Below are 15,152 nucleotides of genomic sequence, written 5' to 3' on the forward strand. Positions count from 1 at the left end.
TTAACTCAACACAAAGGACGACTCTTATAACGTCCATGGAGATATACCGGACTAGACCTTTCACAATAATTATTTGTTACTTTCATGCAAACACTTTACCTTTACAGAATAGGTAGACTTACATTATACCAGACATGAACAAAATCATAAAGAGTTATCTCGAGATAGCAGGACCCTTGCCCTTATCTAGGGAGCTTGCATAAGTTTCTTGAGCTATAACATGAAGAGTTATCTTATCATATCATTTTACCAGAAACTAAACATGTCTAACAAGAGTGTTATAGGAAACCCATAACCTTAAAGTTTCCACATTGTTTCCCTCAAACTAACCCTAAAGCATAACACCCTAAGGCCCTCTAAATAACTATGAAAATAACTTGAGTTTCATTGGTATTTACTAGGTACCAACGGCGATGGAGTTTGCTGAATACAAAAAGAATTGATCCTTCAAGAAAGTCTTGGCTCTCGAGTTTTTCGGGAAAATGTAGAGAAAGTTTTTGGAGAGAAATATTAAGTTTTCCAAGCATAAAACTTGGTAATGAAGCCAATACTGATTTTATACAAATGCATATGAAAGGAAAACTTAGTGGGCAAGCTTATCCTCCCACTACCCTTCCTTTAGTACCCATGACTAATAACATTCTCTCTCATCTTAAATGCATGTCCTTTCAATTTCAGAAACCTTGTCGCATTCTAACTAGTACTCTTTTGGCCAACTAAATGGTTCCAAATAATAAATAATAAATTTGACCGTTCTTTAAACTAAGGGCTTAACACTAATGGAGTAAAAATTAACGTCTATCAGTTGGGGTGGTGTAGACCCTATAAAGGGGTCCCCTAGACCACCAAGCTTACCTTAATAAATACTTTGCCTAAAGGCACATTCTGTAGTCTTCGAGCACTTAGTCATATCTAGTACTATATTCACTCAAAACTTATCTTATAAGTCTTACTTCTAATAATAGTACTCGAATACTATGGCTTTCCCGAGAAGGATTTTACAACTCTCCCCTACTTATAAATTTTCATCCTAAAAATTTATACCTGGAAACAAATGGGGGTACGAAACTTTCATTTGACTTTCTCTCTCCCAAATGCCTTCTTCTGTGAGATGTTTCCTCCATAATACCTTAATCGACGGGATCCGCTTATTTCTTAGCTCCTTAACCTCTTTAACTAAGATACAGACGAGCTCTTCATTGTAAGATAAATTTGGTTCAACTTCAAGCTCCTGATGATCGGGATTTAACTTGTACCTCCTTAACATCAATACATGGAATACATTGTGGATCTTCGATAGTTCAGGAGACCAAGACAATCTATACACCACTAGACCCACTTTGTCTAAAACCTCATAGGGTCTTACAAACCTTAGACTTAGCTTTGCTTTCTAACCAAACCTGATAATCTTTTTCCATAAGAAGACTACCAGAAACATTTTATCCCCTACTTCGAAAGAAATTTCTTCCCTCTTTAGATCTAAATATGATTTCTTTTGATCTTGAGTTGCCTTTAAGTGGCTACGAGTCACTACGACTTTTTCCTCTATTTTTCACACACCAAGTCTAGGCCCACTATCTCTCTCACTCAATTCAACTAGTAGGTAGGTCTCTTACACCTTCTTCAGTACAAGGCTTCGAAGGGAGACATCTTTAAGCTGGAGTGATAGTTTTTATTGTAGTTAAATTTAACCAAAGGGGTATACTTTTCCCAATTGATCTTGAAATCCATCACACTTCTTAACATATCTTTTAACACTTAGATGACTCTTTTAGATTGGTCATCAATTTGAGGGTGGAATGCAATGCTAAATTTCAACTTTGATCCCAATGAATTTTGTAATTGATTCCAAAATCTCAAAGTGAACCTTAGGTCTCTGTCAAACACTATGGAGTAGGGTATCCCGTGCAAGCGCACTATTTTAGTGATATATAACTCAGCCAACTTCTCTAGGAAATAGGTAGTGTTCACTAGTAGAAAGTGTGCTAACTTCGTGAGCCAATCCATTACCACCCAAGCAAAATTTTTCTTGGAGGGACTAAGAGGTAACCCTGAGACAAAATCCAATGCAATCCTATCCCATTTCCACTCGTGAATTTTCAGGGGGTACGGCTTGCATGATTGAACGTGATACTCCATCTTAACCTTCTGGTATGTCAAACAAGTGGAAACATATTCTATAATTTTTTTCTTCATACCAAGCCACCAGTAAGAGTCCTTCAGATCTCGGTATATCTTGATACTACCTGGGTGAAGTGCAAATGGTTCTTGGTGAATTTCTTTCCACATTTCCTTCATTATTTCATTCTTTACTGGCACAAACATTCTATTTTTGTACCTGTGCTCGCCTTCCTTACCTATGCTGAAGTTCACCACCTTACCATACATAATCTTTCGTTGAATTAAGCGCATTGAGTATCTTTCACTTGTTCTTTCAAAATTTGAGAGAAGCGAGCTGGTTTTACAACCAACTCTGGCAACAAGGCTTCATTATTAGACATTTTCACTTTAGCTCGAATGGATAATAAGATTGCCACAATTTTTCTACTTAAAACATTAGCCACTGCCTTAGCTTTCCCCGAATGATACTCAACGATTAGGTCGTAGTCCTTTAATAATTCAAACCAACTTCTTTATTATAGATTCAAATCCTTCTGGGTCATTAAATACTACAAAATTTTATGGTCTGGGAAGATATGACATTTTTCTCCATACAAGTAGTGTCTCCAGAGTTTTAGCACCATTACCACTACCACTAATTCTAGATCATGTGTGGTATATTTCTTCTCATGGGGTTTTAGTTGTTGCGATGCAATAAGGTATTACCCTACCCCTTTGTATGAGTACACAACCCAATCCATTCAGTGACGTATGCATATAGATAGTATATTCAACTCCAGGCTCAGGTTATGCCAACAATGGAGCTTCGGTTATGACTGCCTTTAATTTCTCAAGACTTTGCTGGAAATCATTAGTCCAAAAAAACTTTTATTTCTTTTTCAGTAGCTTGGTAAGAGGCGATGCTATTATTGAGAATCCCTTTATGAACATTCAATAGTATCCAGCCAATCCTAGGAAGCTGTGGACTTTGGTAACATTCTTGGGTGAGTTCCATTTAAGCACTTTCTTTACCTTTGCAAAGTCCATCTTAATTCTGTCCGCTGATATCACATGTCCAAAAAAGTGTAATTCCTTCAGTCATAATTCACATTTAATAAACTTTGCATACAATTGATGCTCTCGTAAAGTCTTCAATATGATTCTCAAATGCTTTTCATGATCAATCTCACTCTTGGAATAAACCAATATGTCATCAATAAAGACCACTAGGAATTGATCAAAGTAAGGTTGAAAACCTCTATTCATCAGGTCTATAAACATAACTGGTGCATTCATTAGCCTAAATGATGTTACAAGAAACTAATAATGATTGTACCTTGACCAGAAAGCTATCTTAGGTACACTGATATCTTTAATCTTTATTTTATAGTATCCTAATCTTATGTCGATCTTGTAGAGAACACTGAAGCTCCACTTAGCTGGTCAAACAAATCTTCAATTTCAGGAAAAGAGTACTTGTTCTTAATTGTAACCTTATTCAGCTGCTAGTAGTCAATGCACATATGCATAAACCTATTCTTTTTGACGAATAAGATTGGCGCACCCCAGGTGGCACATTAGGCCTCATAAAGCCCTTCCCCAATAAATCTTGTAACTGTTCTTTCAACTCCTTAAGTTCAACTAGTGCTGTAACACCCCGAACCCGAGACCGTCGCCGGAGTCGAACACGAGGTGTTAACAGACTTCAAACCACTTATTTGACATTTCCCAGACAAGCTGCCAATCTGCATACTAGTCGCTTTAAAAATCATATCTTGAGTTCTAAAACTCGAAATCTAGTTCCGTAAATTTTCCCTGGAACTAGACTCATATACCTATATGGTAGAATTTTTGTAGAATTTTTGGTTGGGCCAATTAGTACAGTTTATTAGTCAAAGTCTCCCATGTTACAGGGATCGACTACACTGACCTTTGCGCATTACGACTTCGATATCTACCTGCACAGAGCTTCAATACTGATGGCATTTGTTTCTATAGAAACTAGACTCAGAGAGGAATCTGTACATATATGGCATGACTCCTAATTATCTCTGGTTAATTTATAATGAATTTCCAAAGTTGGAACAGGGAATCCAGAAACCGTTCTGGCCCTGTCTCACGAGAACCTGAATATCTCTTAACATACTGTCCATATGATCGTTTTGTTACTTCTATATAAAAATAGACTCATCGAGCTTCGATTACATAATTTATTCATTAATTAATTCCACTCCTACTATTTTTAGTGATTTTTCAATCTCACATAACTGCTGCTGCCAGCATCTGTTACGAAAGCAACTATGCCTATTTCGTGATTTCTCCTTGATCTAACTAGTAATTCATCATACATATCACAAATTATGATCATGACTAGCCATGCCAAAGGCTAATCATTGTCAAACATCTCCCTACTACACTATTGCCATATCATGAATTTTAACACCAAAAATAATCAACCATGACATATGGCATAAAAAAAAGTCGAATTACCAAGACTTACGACCTAACATTATAAAACCAAACCCAACCGAACATTTATTCCATTTTCGCATGGCTAAAAGTTTACATACCAAAGTTCAAACACAACATAATAGCCTATACATGCCGAAATGTTCTCCTAAGCTGACTAAGAAGAAAGTACCAAAACTTGCTAGCCGGTGTGATGACTTCGATGACGGCCCGATCACGCAAAAAGAGACGAGTCCAAGAAACCTAAAATAGGTGACAAGGAAACACCGAGTGAGTATATAACTCAGTAAGTCATAAGCAATGCACTACCATCCATTAATAACATTATCACAAGAGGAAACAAAATGGAACGAGGCTAGTTACTCCATCCATACCAAACCATACCATAGTTCCTTAGACCTATCGGTTCAATCTCATACCAAGTCATGCATTCACATTCCATATACTAATCAATAGGATATTTGAGGCATTTTCATACATCATTTTATTTTCGTTACAATCATACAACTAAACGACCTTTCACCTATTCCACGATAAATCTTATGTACGTGACTTCAATTATAATTGTCACATAGGTTCAAACTTACCAAGCTCAACTCCAAATATAAACATAGCGCCTATTGGCCATGAACTCAAGGTACTTACCCGATCCGCTGTCCGTGATCAACTCAATAATGTCGCACACTTAGTGTCCATAGTGATTCAAAAATATATATTAAGTTCGCACACTCAGTGCTATATAATCAACTCGCACACTTAGTGCTATATAATCAAACTCGCACACTTAGTGCTATATAATCAAACTCGCACACTTAGTGTTGTACAATTTAAACCCGCACACTTAGTGCCAATCTCATGATCATAAATGTTTATACCCACACACTTAGTGCCGAGATCAACAACTCAATACATCTCACCTCTTTTCTTTTCATTCAACACTTTCATCACCACATGCATACATGTATATATATATTTATCATTCCATTCAGCATCATTACATAGACGTTATGACCATTTAAATTAATACAAACTATATGCTTAATGACTTACCTTGTGTTGGGTAAAATAATTCCAAGTCGGCTACTCGATGACCTTCGATTTTCCCTTGTTGGACGCCTCTCCTTTAGAGTCTTGAGCTTAAACAAATAAATTAACTCATTTAACCGCTTTGCTACATATATTGGTATCCACATTTTAATGATTTTATGACATACGAAACGACATGGTAAAATTTTCATCTTGCTACTTTATGTTCTTAGCTATTCGGCTAATAACCTCATGCAATTACCATACTATCAATAATCTAATCACACATGCATATGCATACTTGGACATTCGGTAATCACCTTTGCTAATTTTAAACTCAACATCACATAAGCTCCCAAGTGATGGCCGAATGCTTCATTTGTTACCCAACTAACCATTCAACAACCTCAACCTCATTACCACCCTTTTATGCCTAATTATCTAAGTCAAGATAAGATCATCAACATGCCTAACTATAGCCGAATGTGCAACATTAATCTATCATTTCTATCTCATTTAACACTTAACATTTACCACATATCGATTCACCAAACTCTCTATCTATTCATGCTCTCATATTCGGTCACCCATACCCATACTAACCATATAACTAATTAATCCTAGGGTTAAACACAAGTGCAATATTGAAGCACCATGGCCGAACCTTCATGAAGTTGCTAAGACCCCTCATTTCTACTCCTCACACACTCTCACATCCAAACCTTTTTATTAAACACTCAAGCTCAATCATCTTCATGCCTCATCACCACAACATCAAAACACCAACCAAGAAAGACAACACCCATGGCCGAATATCATCTCCATCACATAGCAAGATTTAGACCATGGGCTAGGTAGAACTCAAACTAACAACTAAAACATGCATGCATCTCATAGAACATCATCAAACATACCTTAGCCTAGTTACATGCATGGCCGAATCTCTTCAACCTTTCTTCTTCCTTCCTCCTTCAAATTTTCGGCCAAGGTGTTAAAGGATGAACACCCTTTCTTTTTTTTTCTTTTCTTTGTCTAGTTACGGCAAATGGAGGGGGGATGGATGAGACAACTTTGTTTTCATCACCCCTCCCTTTTCATTATTTAATTACTAACCCTTTATTTATTCTTTCTAACATAACACACTAAGCCAACATGTTCCCAACATGTTTCCACCCATAGCATGGCCGGCCACTAGCTCAAATTTTGGGTAATTTGACATGCAAACCCATCATTTTCATAACATGCATTAATAGGCCACTTCACATTTGCCTAGCACATTTCTAAATTTTCTCACATAAGTCCTATTTAACAAAATTCACTTACAATTAACAAAATTCAAACATGAAATTTTCACACATGCATATATACATATAATAAGCATCAAATATGATGGCTAATTATTATTATGACTCGGTTTTGTGGTCCCGAAACCACTTCCCGACTAGGGTCAATTTTGGGCTGTCACAAGTGCCATCTTATAGGACGTGCTCGAAATAGGGGCTATCCCTAGTTCCAATTCAACCAAGAACTCTATCTCCCTCTTAGGGGACATATGAGGAAGCTCCTCGAGAAATATATCCAAAAACTCTCTTACAATAGGCACTAAACTAATCTCGCTTCTGGATTCAGCTGTATCCATAATATACGCTAGATAGGCTTCTATGCCTTCAATAATAATTTTCCTAGCAGCTACTGCAAAAATGATTCTATTCGCCAACTTTAACTATTTACTAGACAATATTACCTCGTTTCCTTCGGCACTTGCCAGGCGTACACCTCTAGTTTGATATTCGACCATTGCATTATGCTTGGTCAGCCAATCTAATCCAAAAATAGCATTGAATTCAGAAACATAGTAGTAGCAAGTCTGCTAAAAAAACACTCACCAATAGTCAAAGTACAATTCCTTATTAACCTATTTACTGCCGCACTTTCACCCAAAGGGTTTGGTACCATTACATTCATTTTAGAATATACCCTTTATGACCTCAGTGCAGATATAAGAATGTGTTGAATCCAGATCAATTAAAGCATAAATATTATTAGTAAGGAAAGAAAAATTACCAGTTGCAACTTCAAGTAGGTCTGTATCTTCCTTAGCCTTCATTATGTTAGCTTGAGTTAACACGCTAGAGCTTGTCCTACCAAATTTCCTTCTCTAGGATCCTTGAACTGAACTGGCCTTAGTCGCTATCTTTGATATATTCTCATGGAGAAACTACTGAGAGCTTTTAACAGATTGTTCAGTGCTAAACTTGGACTTGGATGGGAAGTCCTTAACCAAGTGGTCCCTAGACCCACATCCAAAGTAGGCTCCTAGATTCTTCCTGCACTCTATCTCCCACAGTAATCAAATTTACCTTTTGGAAACACAAAAATATATAGACTTTTTCATGCCCTTTTAACTTAAATTTATGCAGTTTCATAGTAATTCTTTTCAAAAAAATATAATATAATTATAAAATAATTAAATTGTACTTAAATTATTAACATATTAAATTTTAATTAATTTTATAATAAATTTTCATAAATTTTGATTTATTTTTGACAGATTTGCACAAAGGGTGAATATTGGCTCCGTACACACTTTTAAATGCTCAAATCGTGAAGCGATTTCTGAAGCGTTGGTGAATTCATTTTTTCAGCCTAAAATGTCCAAATTATGAATATTAATACATAATATAATTAATTTTAATTTTAACCCAATTTATTTTGTGTTAAATAATTATTATTGATTACATTATACAAAAGAGGCCCAATTTTGCTAATATGAAAGACTGACCCAATCAAGCAATCAGGCTGCCCAAACCAGTCCAAAATGTTGTCCCAATCAGCTCAAATCAGCTGATTTATTGGCTTGCAAATTAGCCTTTGAAGTCTCCTTGAAATCTCATTCAAACCCCTCCACTTATTATGCTTTTGTAGATTTGCCCTTGGCTGAATATAGCAAGTTGAAATCTTCAACAACTGCATGAGTGGTGGCCAGCCATGGGGGTAGTTAATGGCTGCTAATTATTTTCTTTTTTTCTTAGCCACTCCCACCTATAAATACCCCTTCACTTATTCATTCAACATACCTCTCATTCCACATTTCTCTCTCTCTTTTTCTCACTTTCTTCCTTCCAAAACCTCTCTTTGTTTCCCATTTTCCCTTCTACTTTCCATTGTCTATTTCCCTCTTGGAAAGGAGCCTTCAACCACCTTGGGTAGCAGCATTCAAGTGCCTATAGAAGTCGTGGAACAACAAAACAAGCAGAGAAGGAGAGGAGCAAACTAGTCTAGCTTCGGAGAAACACAAGATTTAATTCTAGTTTCCTATACTTTAACTTTTCTTGTTTTTGTTATGAACATGTCTATGAATATTTGTTATGTTGTTATTCTAAATTTAATAAACATGTCTTAAATTTAATTCATTTTAGGTTGATTGCATTTCTTCTACTTAAGTTATTAAAATCATGTTTGTGTTGTTATAGGTCTTGGTAAATTGTTTGATTAAGTAGAGCCATGATTATGTTATTCTTGCATTGTAATTGTAAGGTGACTAAAGAATTAATTATTAATCATATTGAAATTTTAATTAATTGACACAATACTTAATCAATGCATGTTTAATCTTCTAAGGTAGCTGAGGGTTAAATTAGCGATGGTATTGAACGATACATTAACCTTGCATTACTTGCAAGATTATTGTGATTAAACTGTTTCAATTTGTGAATATATTGTTACTTCGCTTAATATTTTACTTGCTTATTAAAATTGATAAATTGTTTGAATCTACATAGTAATATGTTCAAGAGATTACTTAATTTGGTAAGTCGGTATGTGCTCTAAGTTAACAATTTACCAAGTTGCCTTGAATTTATTCATATCAACATGAAAAATGTTTTAGAAATATTAAGTTAAGAAATGTAATTGATCTAACACAATTATGTCATATTAATTAAACTTGTTTTTTCAAAAATCATGCATTGGAATTTTTACCTTTTAATTTTCATAGTTAATTTACTTAGTTAAAATCTAGTTTTATTAAACCTATAACACCCCGAATTTGGGCCTAGAAGTATTGGGCCTTGAGTGTGGGTCCGTAAGGAGGTTTTATATAGGTATTTAATTGTGTAATGAAATGACACAATTAAATGTTTGCTTTAGTGGTTAATGGCTTTGAGAAGTGTTAGAGAAATCTTGGGTTCAAACTTGGGCTTTAGCAAAATTTTTGGTATTAAGTGAAAAAAACCTGGATGCTTGGATGAGGGCCTTTTAAATTATTGTGGTAAATAAATGACACAAGGAAGCATGTAGTCTAGTGGTTGTGGTGTCATTAAGGTTGTAAGGGAGCATGGGTTCAAGTCTTGGCTCTTGCAATTTATTTTGTTTTTTTTAAGGGAACCTGAACTTTGGCCTTTAGACCTTATAATTAATTGGGGATAAAATATGACACAAAAAAAGCCTTGTGGCTTAGTGGCAAGTAGCGCGTGGGGCATCTAAGGGGAGGCATGGGTTCGAATCCCATAGCAAGCAAGGAGCATTTATTTTGCTAACAGGGGGCGGCAAGAGTTGGTGTTGAATTTAAACTCTAATGTTGGAGGGATCCCACATCGGGAAGCTAACATAAGAGTGGATGCGAAGCTGGCTTTAAATAGAGAGAACCATGAGGAGAGTAGAGGTACCTTTCTTGGCTGATCCCTTTCGCTGTATGGCGTGCTCGTTTGGGTTGGGCGTCGGCTAAGAGTGCTCGGAGCGTGGATTAATTCCAGTCTCCTATTAGGTGTGTATTTCTCACTACTCTAGCTGTAGGATGGCTACTATGGGCCGCGATGGGCCGAAAGGGGTCATGTGGGCCCAATGGGCCTACGGGCCCAATTGGATAAGTTGTTTGATTGTGTAGTAAATATTGGACTGGGCTAGGTGAATCTCATATCTGTGGCTAGATTTGGGCTAAAAGGGTCACACGAGCGTTTGGGCCGAGAATAGGCTTTAGGCCCATTCGTATTGTTATCCCTGTTTAGAATACTTTAGTTTACCAAATTACTGAAATACCCTCGACTTGTAAAATTACCAAAGTACCCCCGATTTATAGAATTACCGTTTTACCCCCAATTTACATAATTACCGTTTTACCCCCGATTTACATAATTACCGTTTTACCCTCGACTTACAGAATTACTGTTTTACCCTCGATTTACAGAAGTACCATTTTACCCTTGATTTATAGAATTATTATTTTACCATTGATTTACAGAATTACTGTTTTACCCTTGATTTACAAAATTACTAAAATACCCTAGTCTGTAAAATTGCTAAAATACCCTTGGTTTGTAAAATTACAAAAATACCCTCAATTTGTAAAATTACCAAAATACCCCTAGTTTGTAAAATTACCAATATACCACTGGTTTGTGAAATTTCCGAAATACCCTCAATTTGTAAAATTACCAAAATACCCCTAATTTACAAAGTTATAGAAATACCCTTGACTTTCTAAAAATTATGGAAATACCATTGGTTTACAAAATTACTGAAATACCTTTGGTTTGTAGATTTACCAAAACACCCTTGTAGGATGAAATGACTAAAATACCCCTATTAGGTAAAAAGACCGTAAAGCCCCTGTAGGGTAAAGTGACCGTAAAGCCCCTGTAGGGTAAAGTGACCGTAATACCCCTGTATGGTAAAATGACGAATATGCCCTTATGTTCCGTATGACTGATGTGCTTAGGATTTACATATATTGATATTGGATTAGTTAAGTTTGAGTGACAGGTGGTGGTTATCGTAGGCGATTGATTTTGGAAACGTTTCAACTTCAACCCGTAACAGGTGTGTACTAACCCTCGTAATAGCTTAGATTAATATTTACTGAAAAGCCGAAAGCTTCATATTTTAGTGATTCGGGAATTAATATTTAGATCTATTTTCTACGCACATTTAAGTTGGATTCACAACGGATATGAGGTAGGAAGGTATTTGGAACGTTCTTCAACGAGTAGATCTCTTGGTAAGGATTTGAACCTTCTTTCCATTTGTATCTTGTGGTTTAAGAAAAGCTGAAAACCCCTCTGTCGACTAAGGCTAAAAGGGTTTTTGGTGTTATTTGGTTTGTTGGTGCTAGTGAGGATTAAAGGCTACCGATCGAGGAGTGTGTGAAAAGCTTGGATCATCAGAGTGACTAAATCTAGTCATCAACTTCGGCAAAGGTATGAACCCAAGGGCCATTGTGATGGTGGCCGAATGTGTAAGTGATGATAATAGGTAGTTTTCGATTTGGTTTAATAATAACATGGTCTAATCTATAAGTGGTTGATTATAGGAGAAATCGCATAGGAGATCTCGTCAAGGAATATCGCAAATCAGGTGTGTAACGAACCCTTTTTCATAGCTTAAAGTGATAAATGCCGAAAAGCCGAAATACCGAAATTCTAGCATTTCGAGGACTTGTGAGCAAGCAAACGCTCACTAGTTAGTTATAATCGATGAGATGATGATCGGGAACAATGGAAACGGTAAGGACGTGTTTTTGGCGTTCACGGTAAGTTGGGCCTCGAGGGGCTGAAATAAGGTCCAATAGGCTTCCGGGCCCATTTGGGTAAAATTGGTAGAAAATGGAAATCTGTTAAATTGCATGTTAAGACTGTTAATACTGTTGTGGATATAGGCCAAATGGGCCTAGATAACAAAATTGGCTAAGTAGGGCCCATTAGGGGTTTTAGGCCCAATAACGCGATTTCGTTAAAAAATGGGCCAGGATCACTGTTTGCACCTATGAATTGTTAGTAACCTTTAATGAACATGGAAACCCTAATTTCTGGTAAAATTACAAGATTACCCTTATAACATGAAAATGACCATTTTGCCCCTAGGTAAAAATGACCATTATACCCCTAGGGTTTATATATGAACTTAATGCATGGGATTTTGATAAACATGATATGTATGATATGCACATGACATGTATGATATGCACATGATATGTATGATATGCACATGAGATGTTCATAAATGCATTGGGTTGGGTTTTTATATGAATGGAGGAAGTGAAAAAGGGTTTATGCCCCAGTTATTAAAGGGCTTATGCCCCAGTTATTAAAGGGCTTGTGCCCCAGTTATTAAAGGGCTTATGCCCCAGTTATTAAAGGGCTTATGCCCCAGTTATGATAAAGGGCTTATGCCCCAGTTATGATGAAGGGCTTATGCCCCAGTTATGATGAAGGGCTTATGCCCCAGTTATGATAAAGGGCTTATGCCCCAGTTATAAAAAGGGCTTTTGCCCTAGTTACTAAAAGAGGCTAGGCCTCCAGTTATATGATAAAGTAGCTATGCTGCCAGTGGAGAGTTATGGCGGGGTGGGTCGAGTTAATCCCCACATGGTGTGTTGGTTGGTACGGGTGGAGAGTAGCAGATGGTGGGTTGAGTAGTCTCCCTAATTGGGCTTGCATTCTTTCATTGACATTATATGTGATATTGAAATGGGCCTATGGGCCATACCATTTATAGTAAAGGCTTCGGCCCAGTAATATGAAATTTGATAAGGCTTCGGCCCAATGTTATGAAATATGAAATATGAAAAGGGCTATGGCCCAGTACATGTTTGAGATTGGATTTGGGCTTAGACCCAACAGGCTGTTATTGTTTTGGGATCTGAAAGGGGCTTGTTGCACACTGAGTTTCCAAACTCACCCCCTTTCCTTAACCTTGCAGGTGAGCCTTGAATGTGGGGACTTGGGCCGGAGGGGATTCAAAATGGCCACGGTGATCGCTTCTGGACCTTTAAATAAGCGTTGGTTTTCATTTAATTTCCTTTAATTATTATTTATTTTTGGGTTGTAATAAGGCCATTTTTAACTTTTCTTTTATTTCTTCTCGGGATTATTTTATTTTTTAATAACGTCAAACCTGGTTGATAATTGTTCAAATAGGCTAGACTTAGGACGTGTTTTCAAAGCGATACTTGTTTTCAAAATATCTCAACACCACGATTAATCTATTTACCAAAGACGTCCATTTAAACAAATTTAAACTCGATATAACAAAGTGTGGCTATGGTTGTGGGCATGTCTAGGATTGGATCCAATCAAAGAGCTTGGTACTTAAGCAGCCTTCATGGCTCACCTCCTCTGTCTCAGATACCTACCTGGTGCCCAGCTTCCATACACTTTGTTAACTCAACAAAATATATGGTTTTAAAACACTAAAACGGAACGTGGGTTTTCAACTCTAATGTGGCACGTCAGATTCGGCCATAACGTCTGGGCCGGGTTGGGGTGTTACAAAACCTTTCCTTCGCCAAAGTGTTTTTAATTTCATTTCATAAATATTTTCTTACATAGTCCCTATGGGTACAATAACTCGACATTTACTTGTCACTTTATTATTTGTTGCGGTTGTGTACACTTGACATTTCCATCGTTCCAAGTTTTTGGCGTCGTTACCGGGGACTGTTTTAAAAGTCATTATTTGTGAATTTGTTAATTTTGCATTTTGGTTTATTTTTCTATATGATTTTAACTTAATTAATTTTTCTGTAATTTTTTAGGTGTTTATGAATAGTGATCAAATTATCGACTTACCCCCTGTAGATCCTAAGATTGAAAGAACTTTTCGATAATGAAGAAGACAAGAAGCTGAAAGAAGGACTGAAGAAATAAATTTTGAAATTTCGAATCAAGGAAACAGAGCAAACCCTATTCAAAATCCTATCCTTATTACTAATGATAGGGATAGATCTCTAAGACAGTATGTCGTACTAATGTTTCATGATCTTAATTCGGGTATTAGGAGACCCGAAATCAGGGTACAGCAATTTGAGCTAAAGCCAGACATGTTCCGGATGCTTTAGATAGTGGGCCAATTTAGTGGAATGCCTACCAAAGATCCTCACGTTCACTTAAGACTATTTATGAAGGTAAGCAATTCTTTCAAACTAGCCATAGTATCCAAAGATGCACTATGATTAAAGTTGTTCCCATATTCACTAAAGGACAAAGCTCGAGCCTAGTTGAATTCATTGCCACCATATTCTATTACCACATGGAAAGAGTTAGTAGAAAGATTCCTTATGAAGTACTTCTTACCTAGCAAAAATACTAAGTTGTGGAATGAAATTACTACTTTCCAACAAATGGATGACGAGTCCTTGTATATGGCATAGGAAAGGTACAAAGGATTACTACAGAAGTGCCCTCATCATGGAATCCCATATTGCATCTAACTTGAGGCATTCTATAATGGTCGCAATGCTCACACGAGAATGTTAGTAGATGCTTTTGCTAGTGGAGCTCTCATTTCTAAGTCTTATAACAAGGCTTATGAAATCATTGAGAGGATTGCTAGCAAAAATTATCAATGGTTAACCAATTAATTAGCATCAGAAGATGAGTTGTTGGAGTACATGAAGTGGAGGCTCTCACTTCAATTGCATCTCAGGTGTCCTCGATATCCTCAATGCTTAAAAACTTTACTACTAATGGGTTTAATAAATTTGCAGTTCTACCACCAAATCAATTCAAAAATGTAGCCTGTGTTTATTTTAGGGAAGGGCACTTGTTCAAAGAATGCTTGTC

The 15,152-nt window shown here is 36.6% G+C and overlaps 1 non-coding gene across 1 annotated transcript; it reads right to left on the reverse strand.

The window, feature by feature from the left end:
- Positions 1-14,677: 14,677 nt before the first annotated feature.
- Positions 14,678-14,784, reverse strand: LOC121231130 (small nucleolar RNA R71). Its single transcript, XR_005929198.1, has one exon. It is a non-coding gene; the product is annotated as a small nucleolar RNA R71 (small nucleolar RNA).
- Positions 14,785-15,152: the final 368 nt, after the last annotated feature.

This window comes from Gossypium hirsutum, chromosome A06, assembly GCF_007990345.1.
Source record: "Gossypium hirsutum isolate 1008001.06 chromosome A06, Gossypium_hirsutum_v2.1, whole genome shotgun sequence".
Taxonomy (NCBI): domain Eukaryota; kingdom Viridiplantae; phylum Streptophyta; class Magnoliopsida; order Malvales; family Malvaceae; genus Gossypium; species Gossypium hirsutum.